The sequence below is a fragment of the Coptis chinensis genome, chromosome 4, assembly GCF_015680905.1.
Source record: "Coptis chinensis isolate HL-2020 chromosome 4, ASM1568090v1, whole genome shotgun sequence".
Classification (NCBI taxonomy): Eukaryota; Viridiplantae; Streptophyta; class Magnoliopsida; order Ranunculales; family Ranunculaceae; genus Coptis; species Coptis chinensis.
The window spans coordinates 36110394-36132068 of NC_141459.1; the positions used below are offsets into that span (position 1 = coordinate 36110394).

At 38.0% G+C, this 21675-nt stretch overlaps 1 pseudogene; it reads left to right on the plus strand.

Moving 5' to 3' along the window:
* Positions 1-6349: 6349 nt before the first annotated feature.
* The window catches only part of LOC147503353 (arogenate dehydratase 3 pseudogene), a 54285-nt pseudogene continuing 38959 nt past the window's right edge, over positions 6350-21675 (plus strand).

Below are 21675 nucleotides of genomic sequence, written 5' to 3' on the forward strand. Positions count from 1 at the left end.
TAAGTTATCTCTTTTGTCTTCATTAAGTGGAATACATCAAGTTAAATTATAATGCAAATTTACATGTGTATCTGTGTAGGTTGTGAGAGAGTGGTGTGAGGTTAGAACTTATGAGTAAAAAACACATATAAGTAAAGGCTTCGCACAAGGTCAAGAATATTATTCCATTCGTACATACCAAGTAGCAATGGCTTTGCACAGGGTAACAAGTGACAATTCCCAGACTTGCATGCAATAGTTCCAAATAGCATCAAAATTTGTAGTTAGTGTCAATTTTTATAATTCAAAAATAATACAAATAAAAAAATGAGCACATCATACCAATGCTCATATTGACCACATTGACATCTTTTTTCTCAATATGATCACGTCCCCTGCAAAAGTTCACCTGATTTAAGTTAAATAGTTCCAAGAACTTAATGTACAAAAATGCAAAGAGTGAACGCCTTATTTTAGTCGTGTAAAAGAAATCGATAAAAGAAAAAACCGCTTAAGACAGCGTGCTAAAACTCATCTCACTAAATGAATGATATGCACTATTTATAAAAGCAAAAAATTGGTACAACCAATAAGACATTTTAACACTTGTGATATTATGAAGAATATAGGAATAGAGGAATTTTTCTCTACTCGCAACAGATAACAAGTTCGTGCATATATGTAAACTTGAGAATGCCAGAAGGTCATGTATGTATTAATATATGTATGTTTAGTGTCTAACAAGTTCACTACTTGGTACAGCTTTGAAGTGCTTAAGTTTGGTTATTGTATTTTATTTTATGTTACATCCACTCGAGGCTTAGTGTATGAGGCACCGTTTTGCTCCCGAACAAAAAAGAAAAAGAAATCCAAGTTTATGGAATCAGGTACAGACTAGGGAGCAAAACTTGTCAATAGAAATCCAAGTGAGTTCATCCTAATGGTCAAATGCATTCTCACAATAGACAAATCTGAAACAACAAATTATAATTGTACTGTGAATTATCAAATTGAATTTTTGTATAACACGCCAAGGACTTTTGTGCAAAGCTTCACAATTTTTTATAACACATTGTGCAAAGCTTCATACTCTGTTATATATATATAATAAGAGCACACTGATGTAAGCAAGGGCTTTCCCAAATTGATTAGATAGAAGAAATAAGTCTTAACAACCATCTTGATGAAAAAAAAAATCCTTAAATATAAAATATTACCAACACAAACAATATTGAAACAATGAAAAAAATCGTACTCAGAGCCTCAATTTATAAGGAGAGGACACAAGGAAAAAGGAGAAAAGAATGCTTACTTGTCTTCTGCACTGCTTAAGATTTTCTTCTCTGGTTCGTTGAGGATTCGACATCAAGAAGATGACTAGACCATAGAAGCATGTACGTACGAAATTTGGTTTTCCTGACTTCCCAAGCAACAAATTAGTCGATTCAAATAAATCAATGTGATTAGACCTTGCCACTGTTATGCAAAACGTCCACATCGGGTGATGCCCGAACCTTACATAAGATCCCCAAATTTGTAAATTGCAAAATCCAAAATTAATTTATGAGAACCACTATTCCAAAGAAATTAAGGTTTTTGAAATTGGGGGTTTTAATTAGTGGTTGTAACCTAAAATCCAATATATTGCCGCAGATGGTTAAAAGCTATTGTAATAATCCATAAGGAACGGTGAGTCTTACCAACATATATTTCAACATGCACATCCGAAAACTACAAACACAAGAGAACTAATACAACAAAATAGTTTTTCTGTATAGTCGGTTGAACGACTAACATATGTGTTTTGAACAATACCAAGTCAAAGATTTACTAAAACACCTAGCGAATAATCAAAACTAGTGCACCGATCTTCTAAATAGTATTTGTTCTTACTTTGATCCCATAGTATATATATAAAAAAAAAAACAACCATGTCGGGGGTATTGGCATACTAGAAATTAATGTAATTCTTACAGACCGCAAATAGATAGATTAAGAAAAATAGAATAACATAATCGTGAAGTCGCTTATTGTGAAAACCTGGTTTGTTGTAGCACAAGAAACGAAACAAAAGACTAGAATTACAAAATCAACAACAAGGACATACTCTCATTAAAAAAAACAAGTCTATTACAATACAAAAATATTCCTTTCTTTCACCCCTAATTAAAACAATCACAAATCACTTAACTGAATAGAAAAATCATTCTAAATTCCAAGACAAAAGCATAAAAATCATAGAATTGAGGAAAATGGGGCACCTTTAATAGCTTCTGAAAGGAGTGGGAAGAGAAGTTCTGTGAATATATATCAACGAAGGAACAACTAGTTCGATTTCTCGATTTGTTAAAGGTCAAGTTCCTGTTGATGTCAAGATTGATCTTCAATTGAAGTTCCAGATTTCAATTTAGAAGTAAACACATGGATGACTAAAAAGAACCATGCTGCCCTAGGGCATATTCGCAATGAAGAAGACAGCCAAAATGTTTGAAACATGGGCTGCTCTTGTTCATTTGGTATTATTTTTTTAATCATGGGCCGCTTACTACCAGTGGGCCGTGGTATGTCCAATTTGCCTGGTTTAGAGAATATTGACATTTTTTTGCTGAACAAGTTACATATTTATCTATTTTTTTAACAAGATGTTGATGGTTTAATTGAAAGCTAAAATGGTCCAACAACGATGTCGCCCAAAAAATTGTGGAAGGCCTTGACGGTTTATTATATTGCTAACTTTGACTATTTTAGAAAATCCGTCATAAAATTATAATATTTTCTTGATGCATGTGTCATACACGACATAATGTTACAACAACCATCATAAAATCATCATATTTTCTTGACGTTTGTGTCATACACGACATAATTTTGCAGCAGCCGTCATAAGAATATTATATTTTCTTGATGTTTGTGTCATACATGACATAATTTTGCAACAGCCATCATAAAAATATCACCAAAACACCTATCTTGACGGTTTTTAACAAAGCTATCAAGATAGATAAAAACCAAGCGTCATAATATGCCTTTTTTTTAGTAGTGTTGGTCAAACCAAGTCAATGAATGGTCAAACCAAGCCTAAAGGTTCCTCGGTCAACCATGTTCAACTTTTGTTAACATTGGTCCTAGTCCAATTGACCAACCCTAGTTAAGAGTCAAAGTAGTATCCCTTATAATACTTATAATGGATGAATTCTGGTAATACTGTTGTGAGAGATAAAATGAAACAAATGGTGGAAATTAAGTATAGTGTGTGGATTTTTATTGTTTTTTTTAAAAAGATCGACAACTCTTCACGGCGAAACATTGTTACTATACCAATCACACACACATTAACCGTATATTTAATTTTTAATTAGTGAACTTATGTGGAGGATACAAATCCAAATGCAATAGTCTTACAAAAAATGTATTACTAAACTTTTTACATTTTGGTTTTGGCAGTTTCTATTCTCCATTTCTCTTACTTATTATTACATATTTATGGTACTTTTAAAATTATATTAAAAGTGGTCAACTATTAGGAGTAAGTTATTTATATTTTAAACTTGTTTATTATTATTGATATTATTTTTATTTTTATTACACTTTGTGTTTTTATTAAAAAAATTATTGAAAAAATGGGGTTTTTTAGACATTAGTCCTACTATTACTATGACAATTAGACTTTGGTCCACAAATGTTGAAATATTAGGTTTTGGTCCTACTTTTGTTACTTGACCGTCAGTCAACTTAGTTGACTGTGGTCACGCCGTTTGCTTTTTTGAGCGTGCGTCATCCGTGCTTACAAGTAGGACTAAACTCTAATATCTAACTTATAATAAAGACCATGTCCTAACAATGACGCTATTATCTAGGTCAAATACTAACTTATCTTTAAGAGTGAGAAAGGATGATGGTTTAGACAATGTGTATCTTCCAATACTCCTGTTTTGATCCTCTGCAATTCTTCCTTATGCTCTCTAAGTTTTGCAAGTTTTTCTTTTATTTCCATAGTATATGCCTTGCAGAGAAATAAAAAACAAAAGGAAACCAGAAGAATTGTTTAGAAAACACATGCATAGAAGAAGGAAACTAGAAAAATTGTTTTGAAAACACATGCATAGAAGAAGTATTATGGTGTCGTGAGTATCTCACTACAAAGTAAGTACTCAAAAGAAATAAATATGCATATTTCTAGTAGGATCTTAGAACATGCTATCCAAATCAATGACATAAAGGTTCATATAATCTTTACTTGTTCGGTCCATTATATATGAGGTGGAACGATGGAACATATTAAGTTTTTACTTAGCTTGAACATTGAATGACAATACCACAATCTTTTCCTCGGATACACGTTCTTGATACCCACAGAGATTCAATACATACACTTGTAAAACATCTATCGATAAAAAACCTGTGTCGTGAAAATAAGAACCCTAGCACGATTAAAAATAAATAAACAAGAAAAATCTTTACTCTAACAGAAAATCCTATTGATCCTAAAATAATTATAGTGTCATATGCTAGTTATATGTTGTTTAGTTTCTTATCTATCATACATATTACTATTTCTAGCGCAAAAGATGTCACTGAAGGCGGTTCTTTGAATTTATTCCCCACTGAGAGAATTGGTTTATGCAACATATCAGCCAATTTCGAGGCAATTTATTAATAGAACGTGAAAAAACTTTCCTCAATATGGGAATCAAATTCCATCTGAATGGTTAATTAGAACTCTCAAGTAAAGAATAGTCATACTATAAGTTAGATATTATAGTTTAGTCCTACTTGTAAGTTAGATGTTAGAGTTTAGTCCTACTTGTAAGCACATGTGACGCACGCTCAAAAGAGCAAACGACATGACCACAGTCAACTAAGTTGACTGACGATCAAGTAACAGAAGTAGGAGCAAAACCTAATATTTCAGCATTTCTAGACCAAAATCTAATTCCGTAATAATAGTAGGACCAATGTCTAAAAAACCCAAAAAAATGTTTAGTCATAATTTGGGGCAATTCACAAAATGCTCAATTTGGGGCTTGAGAGGTTGCACCATTGCACACCATTTTTTTTCCTTCCTTAAATAATAATTTTTTATATCAAAACAATTGCTTTATGGTGGGCTTCAGAACTGTGTGTGGACTGGCAAAGTTTAATTTGTCTTTCAGTCACTATCATGAGTAACAGAGTAAAATTATTGGTTCTGTTATCAATGACCACATGGTAGTTTTTTATTTGGCCCGAAGAAAACTAAGCATTGGGAAATTGCAGCAAAAATGGGCTCATGTTAGGAGACTTAAAAAGATGAGTCCTAATGAGGAGATCTCTTCTCGAAGGAGCACTCAAGATTGTCAGCTGTTAGATTAAAAGCGAATCTCATATCCCAAAAAAAAAACAAAACCATTTTGTATGTATGTGATGTGGCTAGCAATGAAAACAATTGAAGAAGGAAAAAAAATACAACCAAAATGACACTTTAGCCCTCGTCTTCCTCGCTCATCTCTTCTCAAGTTCTCAACTTTTGTTCCTGTTATTAAGACCGGGTGTATTAAGACCCATAAATCAAACATAAAATTTGTAATGGTTGGATAAGTAGTAAAATCACTACTTTTAATGTTGAATAGTAAACACCACACATGAATTATATCTTGCATGCACTTCCTAAAGCTTTCATTACAACAACAAAATCTGAAGATTATTAAGCTATTAGTTTGATCAAGTAAATTAACGAAACAATGTCGTCGTGTTTTCATATTGATTGGTAATCTGTGTTTGATACATTGAGTGAAAAACAATGTGAATATAGGGAAGAAGATTATTAGAATTTACTTTTGTTTTTATGTTGACTTATCCACATCGAGATTCATGCACTCTATCTTATGGCTCTTGACAAGTACGCTCTAATTCGAGGAGAGATCCATCTCTCCTTATCGTTTGACTAACAAGATTGCCATGGCACGGTTCACACACTTCTATATCTTCATTGCTACTCGTTTTGGTTACCATAACTTTTTCTTCAGAAAACTGTCAATAAAAAATAATATAAGAGCATCTTCAATGCAATAACTTGATTTAGAGTACAAAATGGCATCATCCACTTAAAAGATGACATTATTTGAAGTATGAAAAATTATCTACATTAATGCATCACACTCTATAATATTGTTTAATATTAAAACTTATTAAACAGACACCATCATTGAATTTTAGAAATTATTAAAAAAAAGTAATTAAATTTGGTATTTGCACATATGGCAGGCATAGGTTGGATGGGCAATATGGGCAACATGGGCAACTAATATAGAGTGGCACTTCATAAAGCAAATCAAACTCTATATTTGACCCCTAAAATAGAGTGTGGTGAGTTGTTCGCTTGATATAAAGTATGGGTAGGTGTGGAACATTTGAACTGCCCACTTAACACATACCTAGGATTATAAAGCACCATCGAAGATGCTCTGACATACTATAAAAGTACAAAGTACAAACTAAAATCTCAACTACAGTATAGAAGGAAACCTTAGAGGGTGTTTGGATTATATTTATTTATTATCAATAAACATTTATTAATGAAAAAACTTTTTTTGAAAAAATAAACATGTTTGGTCTCTATTTTTGTAGAAAGTAGTTTTTCACCCAAAAAACATTTGTTGGTCCAAAAATCATGTTTTATGATAAATAGCAAAAACTTGTTTTTCAAATTAAAAAACAATTTTTTCTTCTCACTTTCTCAGCTCCAAAGGCATATGGATTGCCCATTAGTGAAAAATGCTAAGATATTTCGAGAAATATCACGAAATTTATTAGTTTGATAAAATAGTTTTTAAGAAAAAATCTCAACCAAACATGTTTATTTAAAAATTGTTTTTAGAATAAATATTTTTTCAGAAAAATACTTTTTGAGAAAAACTGATTTCCCAAAGGAAAGCACAAAAAAATTTCCCTTCTCTTCCTTCTCTAAGCTATCTATTTCTTTTTGTAACAATGTTGCATCTTCCAACACATTTCTCTATCTTCGGAAAAAATCAACGCGTGCAATTCGGCTCATCCGTTGCCTAGACGATTCCAACTCATCAGGCATAGCTAGCTTTGACTGAACCGACTTTCAAAATGCATGTGCTATTAGTGCAAGCAACACCAAGAAGAACAATGATAAAGGAGACACAACAGTCATTAATAGTCAAGAAAACTATATCAAACTCCCTAAACCCAAACCATTAGCAATGACTGCTTTCTCACCCGATTTAGTTCCAGATTCCCAGCTCCGAGTAGCACATTTTGGAGAACCTGGAACTTATAGAGAAGTGGCTGCTGTCAAAGCTTACTGAGGCTACTTGGCAGTTCCCTACCAAGGATTTGAAGCTGCTTTTCAAGTGGTTGAACATTGTATCATTGATAGAGCTGTGTTACCTATTGAGAACTGTTGTACCACACTTTTATTACTTTTCACTCTCTCTACTCTCTATGTTTTCTTTCTCTCTTCTCTAATGAATTTTCGACCCCCTTCTCTCTTCTCCTCTTTTCTCTTTATACCCCCATCTCCTTTCATTTTAGTCGTCCACCTGTCTCCTCATCTCTCGGTCTCCTTTTCCCCACGTGTAAGTGTCTTCGTAGTGTATCTACGAGTCCGCAGAATGATCCTGAACCATGCTAGTTCGCCGCATATCGTGCATTAAGCTCATCCAACCAATGATCTTCTATACCCCGGATTATACCACCACAGATGCCCCCTTTCGAGTCCGTGATAATGGGTAAGATCGATCAAGAATTTCTCCTTTGCCTCTTCCTCTATGCTACGACCCATCCTTTAGCATGTGTGATTGGTTTCATGTGATCGGCATGTGCATTAGTGTCAGTGTCTCTTCGTTTTCCGTGCTTCTGCACGTCACCTTTCTAATAGTTCCTTTTGGTGGCCCTTCGATTTCTGCTCATCCCATTTACAATTTTGCCCTTCCATCTTGTTAAATCCCACTCAATCTTCTTTCCCCTTCATTTACTCACTCTCTCTCCCTTTCGCGTTTCTTACTCCTCTTTACTCCCATTTTTCTTCCACTCCTTCTCCGATTGGTGGCGTTGTTGCTCACTAGTCTTCTTCTCGCTGCAAGCATTTTGGTGCCTTTGGTTCAGACTGGCTTTCCCTTTTAGGTTGGTTCCTATCTTTTTCTCTCTTTCTTTCACTATCTTTGATCTGTTTCATTTTCTCTCCACCATTTTTAAATCGTGCTCTTTCTTTTTCTGCCCCCCTTTATGATGTCGGAATCCCATTCTGGCGCCTCTTCATCTTCCCAATCGAACATGGTGGCATCTCCCCCACCCACTGATCCCTCTGTGGCACCCTCCACATCGGGGCAGCCCATTACCCTTCCACAACTGATAAGAGTCCAAAACTGTAGTTTAAACCCCTTAACAATATTGCTTTTAGACCAATTATTTGATTAATAAGTAAGAGTTAGTACTGTTATCCTGCTTTTGTGTGTTTCAGGCATTGGAGTCAATTATGTGAAGAAATGCGTCCCTTTTATGAGATAAAGGAGCAAGAGTTCATTGCTAAGAAGTTCTATGATTAAAGACCAAGATTCAAGGAGAAAAAGCCTTTTTAAAGCCCGGTCAAAATTGAAAAGTCAAAGTCAACGCGGGCAGAAATAGCGCACAAAAGCCAATAGAACTTCCAAAGGTTGTATCTTTGAACTCAGACCTTGGAATTTGGCCTACCATATTTCAAAACAACCGGCTCGGAACGAAATTTCTAATGGTCCAAGCCTTGACCCAATCAGAGGAACAGAAGTGGACGAAAAGGCTATTGAAGTCATTTTCAGCTGAAAACCCCTTTGTGGACTGAAGTAATGAGGTTTTGGGCTCGATTTTCCGACCCAAAACATGACTACTAAGCCCATGCATGAAATTGTGGATCTAGCCTCTTCTATTTAAAGAGGACAAAGGCTTAGCTCTTAAGTTACGTAGTTTCTAATTCATAGACTTAGTCAGATAATTGATAAACTAAGTTTTTTGGAATTCAATACTTGGTTAGCTTTAGTTTGTCTTAATTTCATAATTAGTTAGTCATAAATTCAAGTTCTAAATTAGTTTTAATTCATTTTGAATCATTAGATTATTGTTCATTAGATTAATAAAGTAATTGTTATTCATTCAATAATGTCTTGTTCTTATTGTTCTTATTCCAGAAATGATAGTTTAATGACTCAAGGCTAAACCTCCATTAGAAGGGTTTGAGGAAGCCTTGATGATGACTTGATTTTTGTTAGCATAGATATAGTTATAATGTTCTATCCTATTCTAGAAAGTAATTAGTTCACCATGAGAATGGGTTTGATTGCTTCACATGCTAGTTATTAGTTAGTAGAGATTACCATGAATAATTAGGGATAAGAAATACCCAACCTTTACGTGAAAACGTAAAGATTTGGATTACAGCGAATTCTATGCTAGTTTATTAAGTCGAATCAAGGTGGAATCAAATTCCCATAATTCCTTCTCATATTGTCAATTTAGTATTAAATTGTTGTTACTTCATTTATCACATCTTGATTAGTTAATTCACCACCTTAGTTAAATTTAATTCCATTACTCTCATTGTTTTGTTAGAATACATGAACTAGGAAACTTCATATATAAACGAACTAGGAGTGGAACGAATTCTCTGCTCCAAATATTTCATTGATAACGAAAGTAGAAAACTTTGATACATTAGCTTAAAATTGCATTTAGTTTTACTTACATTTGAGTTTAATTACTTATTCGCAGGTAAAACTATCGTTTTTAAGTTTATCAAAGGGCGTCGCTACCATCTTAGTTGTGTTTAGTTTCATTTCCTTTAGTAGTGTTAATACTACCAAAATCCCATTAAACCCACCTACCCTTGTTTGGTTCTAATTGTGGTTGTTTGCTTCATAACTGATTTTTTTTTGCAGAAATACACTGAGTGCACCCCGCGCCTCATTGGCCCATTTTTGAAGTGAGCCCCGCGCTAAAGTGCCTGGACATCGTCCAAAGCAAGAGCGCTCCCCACGCCCTAGTTAGGCAAATTTGAAGCGCACCCCGAGCTAAAGTGCCTGGACTTCGAGTCAGGCAAGAGCGTGACCCGCGCCCTTGTAAGGCAAATTCCGAATGCACCTCGTGCCCTCTTCTGAACAGCCCGATTTTCACAAGTTAGTACAAATTTCTATTTTTTCAAGTTATTCAGTGTTTCTAACTTGTTAAATACACTGAGCTTGCGTATACAAGACTCTATTCATAAGCGAAGCAAGGAGGCATTCAGGTACTTCTTTCTTCCACTCCTGGCATCTCCTGTTAGAGGATTTATACTAGCATATCAGGGTTGTTTTGACTGTTGTCGTGTTTCTTTAATATTGGACTTAGTCTTGCATGAGATTAAGGTCAGGTAGAGAAAAAACGACTTATGTAATTTATCATGAACGTTAACACACACACCTATTTAGTATACCACGCACTACACCTGAAATAATAGCTGAAGAAAGAGAGATTTCGCTCTCTGACTTTTACAAAGCCTTGAACGATAGCCCAAAATCTTGCATCGTTCTTGCAGACCCAGTGGGGGATTTTCGAATCCCCCCAAATATATTTAATTTGTTACTAGTTTTTCATGGGTTAGACCATGAAAAACCTTATCAACATATGCGTAGGATTGAACAAGTTCTTACCACATTCCATCATCTTATAGTAGGTATGGAACAAATTAAACTGAGGGTGTTTCCTTTCACCCTAGCCGATAAGGCGGCATCTTGGTTAACTGCCCAAGCGCCTAATTCTGTGGACTCATGGGCCAAACTTATTCAATTGTTTATGAAACATTTTTACCCACCACTGAAGACAGATGAAATGCTTTCCAAGATTCATTTTTTCTACCAGAATTCTCATGAATCTTTTTCAGAGGCCTGGAATCGTTTCACTGATCTTCTTATAGAGTGTTCACATTATAACCTTGTGAAAGACACGTTAGTTCATGCCTTTTTCAAGGGACTTTTACACCACCATAAAGAGGTCCTTGATATAATGAATGGGGGTAGTTTCCTCAGTAAAGGAACCTCAGAGGTTTATAGGTTTTTAGAAGATCAAACAAAGCGTAATAATAATAAGCGTGGGGTAGTGACGATATCCCCTGTTCTGCTAGTTCTTCTTCAACAGATAAGGTTGCCGGTATGTTTGAGATTAAACCCGATCCTGAGCTTTAAACTTTAATCGAATCTCTCACTAAAAAGGTAGAAGCTATTTCTGTTCAACAAAAGCCTACCCTCGTCATGAATGTCAACTCTATTCCATGTAATTTCTGTTTGAGTCCTGAGCATCCCGACTCCTATTATCCTCTCGCCTATGGACAACAACCATCACAACCAGATAATGTTTGCTCCATTAATAGCTATCCTATTCCTAACGCCCCTTGGAGACGAAATCTCAACTTCAGTTGGAGAAATAATCAACAAGTTACACCTCCAGGGTATAATAATCAAAATGTTAGGCCAGCAAACAATTACAACCAAGCTCCACCACGACAAGGACAAGGACAAGGTAATTATAATAATTATAACAATAATAATTATAATGTTAATAGAGATATCGTTCCAGTAAATAATAACTATCACAACCCACCCATTAATAATAAATGCGACATAGTTCCTGTCACACAACCTGTAACAACCACTCCTCCACAACCAGATCATTTTGACGCCTTTATCCAAACCCAACAACAAATTTTACAGTCCATCCAACTTTTCTTACAGCAGTTAACCTAAGAGAAAGTACAACCAAAAGGTGTGTTTCCAGGCCAAACGATACCTAATCCTAAAACAACAAACACAACCTTTGAGGTAAACGGTAATACTAGTAATGAAAATGGAAATGTAAGTGAGCTAAATACCATCACCACTCTCCGTTCTGGCAAAGTGGTTGATAACGCCATAACTATGCCTGTAGTTACCCCACCAGTAGTCCTTACACCGGATAATTAACTAGATACCGAAGTAGTAATTAAAGATCCTACCCCTGTAGAGGTACCAGTTAAACCACAACCTAAGAAACAAAAAGCCAAGGTTAAACATCCTGTTGATCCATATGCTAAATATAGAGAGAAACCACCGTTTCCCCAGAGATTAGCCATGTTAACCAAGGATACGAATTTTGATGAGATTAGGGAAGTTTTTAAAAATCTAACGATAAACTTACATTTTCTTGAAGCAATTAAAAAGTTACCTCACCATGCTAAGTTTCTCAAAGAGTTGTGAACTACTAGGCGTAAGACAAATATTCCTAAAGATGCCTTTTTAACTGAACAGTTTCCAACTTTATCCGAACATAATGGAATCGTTAAGTATACGGACCCTGGTCGTCCTACTGTACAATGCACCTTAGGAGATTCCCACACGACGACCACGCTATTAGACTTGGGGGCGAGTGTTAACTTACTCCCTTATTATTTATATAAACAAATAGGTCTACAGGAGATGCAACCTACTAAAATGACGTTACAATTAGCTGATCGGTCTATTATGTATCCTAAGGGTGTGGTTGAAAACGTACTTGTTAAGGTTCAGGATTTCTACTATCCTACTGATTTTGTTATCCTCAATATAGAAGTCTTTAACGACTTTGTGCTGATCATTTTAGGGCGTCCCTTCTTGGTAACTGCCAAAGCGCTTATAAAGTACCGCGATGGTTCGATGGCCTTGTCTTTTGGCCACCTTTCTGTTGAGGTAAATGTATTTAAAATGATGAAACAATTACCAGATTCGTCTATAGATGGGGAGGTTAGCATGACAGAGAGCTTAGCTCAAGATTATTTTAATAACACATTTTCAGAAAATCAGATGCATAAATTCCTTTCTTTCGGAAGTTTAGATTTTGAGGATGACTCCTACGTGGAGGAAGTCAACGCCCTTTTCCAGTCTACACCTACCTTAGATCCTTATGTAGCTCCATCTACTGAGTATGAAGATTTGATACCTAAACAAGTTTTCACTATTCACGATGAGGAACCTCCAGAAGCCTTTATCGACATTCCTCCCACCCCTTTGCTTAAACCTCTTCCTTCTGAGTTGAAGTATATTCAACTTGATCTGGATGGTAGTCATCCGATAATTATATCTTCTCTGTTGTCTGTGGATGAAGAGGCACGGTTTATTAGGGTAATTAGGGAACATCGTTCAGCAATTAGTTGGTCCCTAGACGACATTAAGGGGATTGACCCTAATGTTTGCACTCATCGTATCCATTTTGAGGATAATACCAAGACTTCTCGCGAACCTCAGCGTCGGTTGAACCCTACCATGAATGTGGTGGTCAGGGAAGAAGTTTTACGGTTACTCGATGCGGGTATCATATATCCCATTTCCGATAGTGAATGGGTAAGTCTCATTCATGTAGTTCCTAAGAAATCGGGGGTTACCATTGTACATAATGCTAAGGGTGAATATGTTTCCACACGAGTCCCTATAAAATAGAGGATCTGTATTGATTACAGACGTTTAAATGCCATGACACGAAATGATCATTTTCCTTTACACTTTATAGATCAGATGCTCGAACGTCTAGCTGGTCATGCTTATTATTGTTTTTTAGATGGCTACTCTGGCTATTTTTAGATTATTATCGATATTGATGACCAAGAAAAGACTACCTTCACATGTCCTTTTGGAACATATGCCTATAAATGAATGCCTTTTGGCCTTTGTAATGCTTTTGGTACCTTCCAGCGGTGTATGTTTCATATATTTAGTGACATGGTAGAGCGTTTCATGAAAGTTTTCATGGATGATTTTTCTATCTATGGAGACTCTTTCACTAACTGCCTATTTAACCTATCTAAGGTTTTGACACGGTGTGAAAAGAAGAGTCTGGTTTTAAATTGGGAAAAATGTCATTTTATGGTTAAAAAAGGAATAGTGCTAAGACATATTGTGTCTAGTGATGGCATTGAAGTAGATAAAGCCAAATTAGATAAGATAGCGTCTCTACCTATACAACGGACGGTCCGTGATATTAGAGCATTTTTAGGCCATGCATGTTTTTATAGGTGTTTTATCAAGAATTTTTCAAAAATAGCTAGGCCTTTAACTAATATGCTTTTAAAGGATACCATTTTTTATTTCAATTATAACTGTAAATAGGCTTTTGAAACTTTAAAAGCTGCTTTAACATCTGCACCGATTATACAGCCTCCTGATTGGTCTAAACCTTTCGAACTCATGTGTGATGCTAGTGATTATGTTGTTGGTGCTGTCTTGGGACATAAACTAGATAATAAGTCCACTGTTATTTATTATGCTAGTAAAACTTTAAACGATGCTCAAAAAAATTATACAACTACGGAAAAAGAATTTTTAGCTATCATTTATGCTTTAGATAAGTTTCGTCCTTATTTGGTTGGTACTAAGACTTTAGTTTACACGGACCATCCAGCCTTTAGGTACTTTCTCGGGAAGAAGGATGCTAAACAGAGATTGATCCGATGGATTCTTCTCCTGCAAGAGTTCACCTTAGAAATTAAGGACAAAAGAGGGGTCGAAAATGTAGTTGTAGACCACTTATCTAAACTAACAAATGACGATGGTAGTGATTCTAAGTCCATACCTGACTATTTTCCTGATGAACATCTGTATGCTATTTTTTCTGCACCATGGTATGCTGACATTGTGAATTATTTAGCTTTTGATATTATTTATGATGTTTGGTCAAGAAATGAACGTAAGAAGTTCTTAGCTAGAGTTAAGCTATACTACTGGGATGAGCCCTACCTTTTTAAGTATTGTGCAGATCAGATTATTCGTCATTGTATTCCCCAGTGGGAATATAATGAGGTCCTATCATTCTGCCATGACAAAGAGTGTGGTGGCTATTTTAGTGGTATGAAAACAGCTGCTAAAATTCTACAATGTGGATTTTATTGGCCTACTCTTTTTAAGGATGCCCAGGTTCACAGCAAGACATGTGTCCGCTGCCAACAACTTGGGCGTATCACTAAACGAAATATGATGCCATTAAATCCTATCATGGTAGTAGAAATTTTTGATGTATGGGGCATTGATTTCATGGGTCATTTTCCTTTTTCCCATGGTTTTATTTATATTCTTGTTGCCGTGGACTACGTGTCTAAATGGATATAGGCCATGGCTTGCCGTAGCAATGACCATAAGACAGTTGTGTTTTTTGTTAAAGAATACATTTTCTGTCGGTTCGGCATTCCTAAAGCCATCATTAGTGATGGTGAAACCCATTTTTGCAATAGAGTTGTTGCGTCTCTAGTTAAAAAGTACGGAGTTACCCATAAAGTGGCAACTCCTTATCATCCACAAACTAGTGGTCAAGTTGAAGTCTCTAACAGGGAAATAAAAAAATATTGGAAACAACTGTAAATCCTGATAGGAAAGATTGGTCTAAGCGTTTAACTGATACCTTATGGGCGTATAGGACTACTTTTAAAACTCCTATAGGTATGTCTCCCTTTAGACTTGTATTTGGAAAACCTTGACACTTGGCTATTGAATTGGAGCACCGTGCTATGTGGTGGGCTATAAAAAGCCTCAACTTCAATTTTGATGAGGCGGGTGTCAAGCGCAAATAACAATTAAATGAGCTTGAAGAAATCCGCAGCGATTCTTATGATCTCGCAAAGGATTATAAAGCTAACATGAAACATGTTCATGATAATCAAATCTTGCACAAAGAGTTTGTGTTTGGTCAAAAGGTCTTGCTTTACAACTCCCGTTTGCAGATTTTTCCCGGGAAATTAAAAACCCGTTGGTTTGGTCTTTTTCTGGTTCATGAAGTCACCCCTTACGGGGCAATCACCTTGGTGAATCCCAAGGATAATAGTACCTTTCAAGTCAATGGCCAACAGTTAAAACATTTTCACGAGTTAACGTCCCCTGATGTAGAGGATATCCTTTTATAGGACCCTGTCTATGAGGATTGACCTTTGATGTTTGGTGTACTTCCTTTCACTTCCATATATTGGTAAGTGCACCATTCAAGTAACCGGGCCCTCCCTATGGAGTGTGTGGCTGTAAGTACCAGATCCTAATTCCACGTTTAAGATAATTCACGTTTTCCACTCTTGCTTGTTTTCTCAGTTTTTGAGTCATGTTTCTTTATGATGTGAATTATGTTCTTATTGCCTTCTTGTTTTTCCTTATATTAATCCGTATTCATAAAATCTAAAAAATATTAAAACCATAAAAATAGTAATCTAGAAAGTCTCAGGAATCTGACTTTAAAAGACCCACGTTTAAAACAAATTTTCAAACTTCGTTGTCAAAAATTTGTTTGGGAGTGGTGTGTCTGGTCTTTCTTTTTCTTGATCTCTCAACTTCCTATTCTTGTTTTTTATGCCGTTTAATAGTAGTTTGATTCGGGTTGACACCATCTATAAATAATTTTCATTTGTTCACATAACTTATGTTATGCACACACTTCAAGGTGTTTTCTATCTTTTTATATGTCAACCACAATTAGAATAGAGTGTTTTATGGATCATTGGATTGGAAATTCTCTTCTGATCATTTTTATAGCTCATTCGGAAAAAATGGACAATTAACGAATCGAGAATTTCAGTTTGAAGTTTGCGCGAGTAGGGACAAAATGGATATTTTCCGAAATTGTTTGGCTTGGGCCCAAAAATCTCGCGGTCACGTGCCTTACACGTGGGTCTCAAAAATTGTGAAAAAGACCAGCAAAACCCTTCGTGTTCTCTTCTTCTTCTTCACGCCATCAGCCTCCATTAACGAACCAAAAAAAAAAAAGCACTGTTCATGTTTTCTTCTCCACGCTGCACCTCACTCCACTCCACCGCTGTCTCCTTCCATCAGCACTAACTTGGTGCTGCCACCGCCACCGCCACCACCAATCCTCCACCATCTCCATTTATCCAAAACCCAATCCACCATCTCCACCAGTTTTAAACCCTTCTTCCCGATCGCTGGCACCTCACCGCCACCACCAGTCCCTCACCTCACCATCACCACAACCACCACAACCACCAAACCAAAACCCCACTCCGACGGTGCAGCACCACACGCTGCCCTCCACCGTGCACCACCCACTCGCCTCCACTTCTTCATCCACCAAATTAAAACCCAACCAGCAGCACCACACGCTGCCCTCCCACCGTGCACCACCTACTCGCCACCACTTCTTCATCCACCATATTAAAACCCAACCCTTTCCTGCTCCCCACCAGCCACCATCACCACCATCATTACTCATTACTATTAAAAAAAACAACAACAAAACGAAGCTTGCCGTAGCATTGTCACTCACCACAGTCAGCATCTTTGCCATAGCATTGTAACTCACTCCGTCAGCAACAGGGCAACAGTGTACTCACTGGTTTTTGGTTTTCAGAATTTTTTTTGGCTGGAACAGTGTGGTATACTGTTGACAGCATTTGGTTTTGGATTTGTTTGTTGGACTGGTTTTGGGATTTGTCTGTGGATTTGTCTGTATTGGGTTCGGTGTGTTGTTATTTGACGGGTTTTTGGGGTATGGGATATGTATAGTTTGGGGTTTGTTTAGTTTGGGATTTGTTTACCTGACTGCGGGATTTGGGTATGAGAGGGAAGAAAGGTCTCGCCCTCTCAGCTATTTCTTTGGGGGTTTGTGCCCCACCCCCTAAGAAACGTGTCAATTGTCCTTTACGGGATCGTCATGGATGCACCAATGGAGTGAACGGTAATGGGTTTACTGTTCCCTACATTTTCACACATTTCGATAAACAACATTTGGATTGTCAGTTGAGTATCGATAGGGTACGAGATGAGATTAAGGATGATTGTGAACTGTATTTGTCACTAGAGAACTCCTTAAAGTCATTAGACAAATAGATTTGTGGCATTTATCTTTGCATCCATGCACTTGGGATACCGTGTCGTCATCCAGATGATACCATAGAACCGCCTGCTTTGATGGAGAGTGGAGAACCTGCATGTGTTATTGTGGGCATACCACAGCCGCCCTTTAAGCCCAACACTACGGACCTTATACTCCCGACACACAGGGGTGACAGTGATACCCCTAATCAACTTGGTGAGGTTTCGCATCTTGATGAGACGTTACTTGATAGTGCATTCCGTATACCTTTTCGTACTGTAAAAAGTATACCACGTGCTTGTCGTTTGGCTTTTTCTGGTGTACTGAAATCTGCTCTCTGGGATATTACGGCTGATCTTGGTTCAGTTATGCCCTGGGTTCGTCTCCTTCTTCTCACACAGACTCGCAAGTTTTTCAACCACGTAATCGCCGAAACGCCGCTCGGTACTAGAAAAAACCTTCAGCAAAAATAGATTCTCCATGCTTTAATGACATGGAATGAGCCTGATGGGATGTTTCGCCTCTTAGAGTCTGTAATAGAGCCTCCTTCAATCCAATCAACCAGGAAATCCGTTCCCACTAAGAATGTGCGTCGATGCTTATAGAAAGTTGTCGATGGACATTTTGCTGCAGCGGTACAAGTGTTATCATCATCAGGGGTTGCCTCCAATACTGCAGAGATTGTACATGCATTAAAGGAGAAACACCCGATGCGACAACCACCTGTGAGACCAACGGTTCTTTTTGCTGAGCCCCCTTTATTAGTAGAGAGAGACACCTTATTGTCATGTATTAAGTCGTTTCCGAAAGGTACTTCTTGTGGTCGTGATGGTCTCCGTGCTCAGCACTTGTTAGATGCCATGAGTGGTGCTGCAGCAGCTATATCGTCTAACTTGTTAGATGCCTTGGTTTCGGTGGTGAATCTGTGGTTACAGGGATAATGTCCATAACCGTTAGCAAAATTCATAGCGAGTGCTCCGCTCACTCCACTTCTTAAGCCGGATAATAGCATTCGTCCGATAGTTATGGGTATGGTTTGGCGTCGTCTTGTTTCCAAAATTGTAATGAAAGGGGTTTCCAAAGAGGTGGTAGGGTACTTGCAGGATTTTCAGTATGGGGTTGGTGTCCCTGGTGGAGCAGAGGTGATTTTGCATGCTGTTAATCGCATGGTATGTGCTAACGGTGACAGTACATCTCTTTCTATGTTGCTAGTAGATTTTCAGAATGCCTTTAATATGGTTGATCGGACTACTATGTTGAGAGAGGTTCGCATTTGCTGCCCCGCTATTTCCCCTTGGGTCGAGTATTTGTATTGTCAGCCTGCAAGATTATACTTGGGGGATGATTACATATAGTCTGCTTCTGGGGTTCAGCAAGGTGATCCTTTGGGTCCCTTTCTCTTTGCACTGGTGTTGCACCCTCTGATTCTACAGATCCAGGCTTGGTACTTAGATGATGGGACTCTAGTTGGGGATACAGAACAAGTGGCAGTAGCTCTGCGTATCATTCAGGAAGAAGGGCCTTCTTATGGGTTGGTTCTTAATGTGGCCAAGAGTGAGATATTTTGGCCATCACTGGATCCACGTCGTTCCACTCCTGATCTCTTTCCTTCAGATTTATCTTGTCCTCAGCATAGGGTCAAGTTACTTGGAGGGGCAATTAGCACTGATTCTTCTTTTGTCATGATTCTTGCTCGTAAGCGTGTTGAAAAGGCTATGACTTCGATGGACCGTTCACCTGCATTAGAGGATCCACAGTGTGAGTTAGCACTTTTACGAGCTTGTGCTGGGCTCTCCAAGTTGGTTTTTGCAGTTCGTACTTGTCCACCACTTTTTTAGGGAGGCAGCTAAGACTTTTGATCAGCACATTCGCATGGTTCTGCAGGGCATTATAGTTTCTGATGGTCCTGGCTTCGGTGATTTGCAGTGGCGTTTAGCGACGCTTCCATTACGCCTTGGTGGGTTAGGTGTCTATTGTGCCTCTGATGTCTCTGCTTTTGCTTTTGTAGCCTCCCGTTTTCAGACTTCAGAGCTTCAGAACCACATTCTTGGGAGTTGTGGTCCAGTGCCTATGGGTGAGATACTTGGTGATGCTACCAGTGCATTGCGTCTCTGTCTTCCCGATTTTGACTTTGATTCTCTGGCTGTGAATGCTACCGTCCCCTCAAAACCACAAAAAAATTTGGCGGAAGCTTTCTACGATAAGATTGTTTCTAGTCTTGGGAGGGAGTTTGAGTTCTCTACTCGTCAGAAAGCAGTCATTGGATGCTTGCAGTCGGAACATGCAAAAGATTTTCTACTTGCTATTCCGATGGAGGGACTGGGACAGCGTATGTCACAGGTGGAGTATCGTGCCATTCTCAGGTACCGTCTTATGATTCCTATGTACTCTGACGGGGGTCTTTGTCCTGTATATAAAAAAAGTAGATTAAATGCCTTTGGGGACCATGCAGCACATTGTAGACATTTTCCTGGTTTTAAATACAGACATGATCATGTTAGAGACATTTTGTGTGATGCATTTTGGAGGGCTGGGGTACAAGTGAAGAAAGAGGCTCCTGTTAATTTTCTCACTGATCCGAATGAGGGCAGATTGACACTTCGGCCTGCGGATATATTGATATACAGTTGGTCTGAGGGGAGACATGCATGTGTTGATGTAACTGGCGCCTCTCCGTTGGTAGGGCTTGGGAATGGAGTCTTTGAGGTGGGAGAAACAGCTAAGAGAGCACCGACAGGGAAGATAGAGAAGCATGAGGAAGCTTGCATGGCTAACCAGCATTGTTTCATTCCGTTTAGTTTCGACACTTTCTATTTCTTGGAACAGCAGGCTGTTGAGCTTCTCAAGAGACTTCAGAGAGTTATGGACAGTAACGTTATGACAGCTGGTTCTAACGAGTTTGTTTTTAGAAGAATAGGATTTGCTATTCATAAAGGACTTGCAGCGTAACTTGTTGCACGCTTGTCTTAATTATTTGTAAAATTCCTCATCAGTATCAATAAAATTTCCACTTAAAAAAAACACACACACACACACTACCACACCGATTCTTCCACTCGATTCAAATAACACCCACTCCAATTTCGCCCCAGCCAATTCATCTTCTTCACTTCCGCCTCTCCAAAAAAACCAACAGTTCGAACGAACCAAAAAAAAAATTGCCCAAATCAAACGACAAATCAAACTAAAGTTCGATTTCTTGTTTCAATACTGTAGTGGCACATTGTGGGAAGATTGGACTAAGTCGGCAGGGGATAGGAGGCAACATAATTAAGGAAACGGAAGAGTAGTGAACCAAGACCATGGAACCCTAGACCACGGACGTGGCATGCGTACGGTCGAAAGGAGAGCCATGGGATAACAGGATAGATGGGCGGTCTAGATGAGAGGAGGGAGGTATAAAAAGAAGAGTGTGAGGAGAAAAAGAGGAGGTTGTTAAGGAGAAAAAGAGGGGAGGAACAGAGTAAGAGAGAAAGTAAGAGAGATTGAGGAGTTGAGATATTTAGGGTTCATACATTCGGCGCCGTCTATGGGGACTAGAGAAAAGCAACTTAGAAATGGCACCAAAGAGAGTAGCGGGTATGCCAAAGAAGGTGAGGGTTCAGGAACTGACACAGGAAGAGGTGATTGAAGAGGGGGGAGAACGAGAAGAGGGGCGAGCAGCGGAAGAAACACGACTGATGCGAGAAGAGATTGAGAGGCTGAGAGAGGAGAATGATAAGCTGAGAAGAAAGAGAGAGAAGGCGCAGGAAGAGGCCAGGGAAAAGCTAAGTGAGGGGTCCAAAAATGAGGGATCTGAAGACGAGGAGGAGCCTGGACCGAATCTTTTGGAAAATCCGGTAGCGGGCTTGACAATGGAGCAAGCCCAAGAAATGA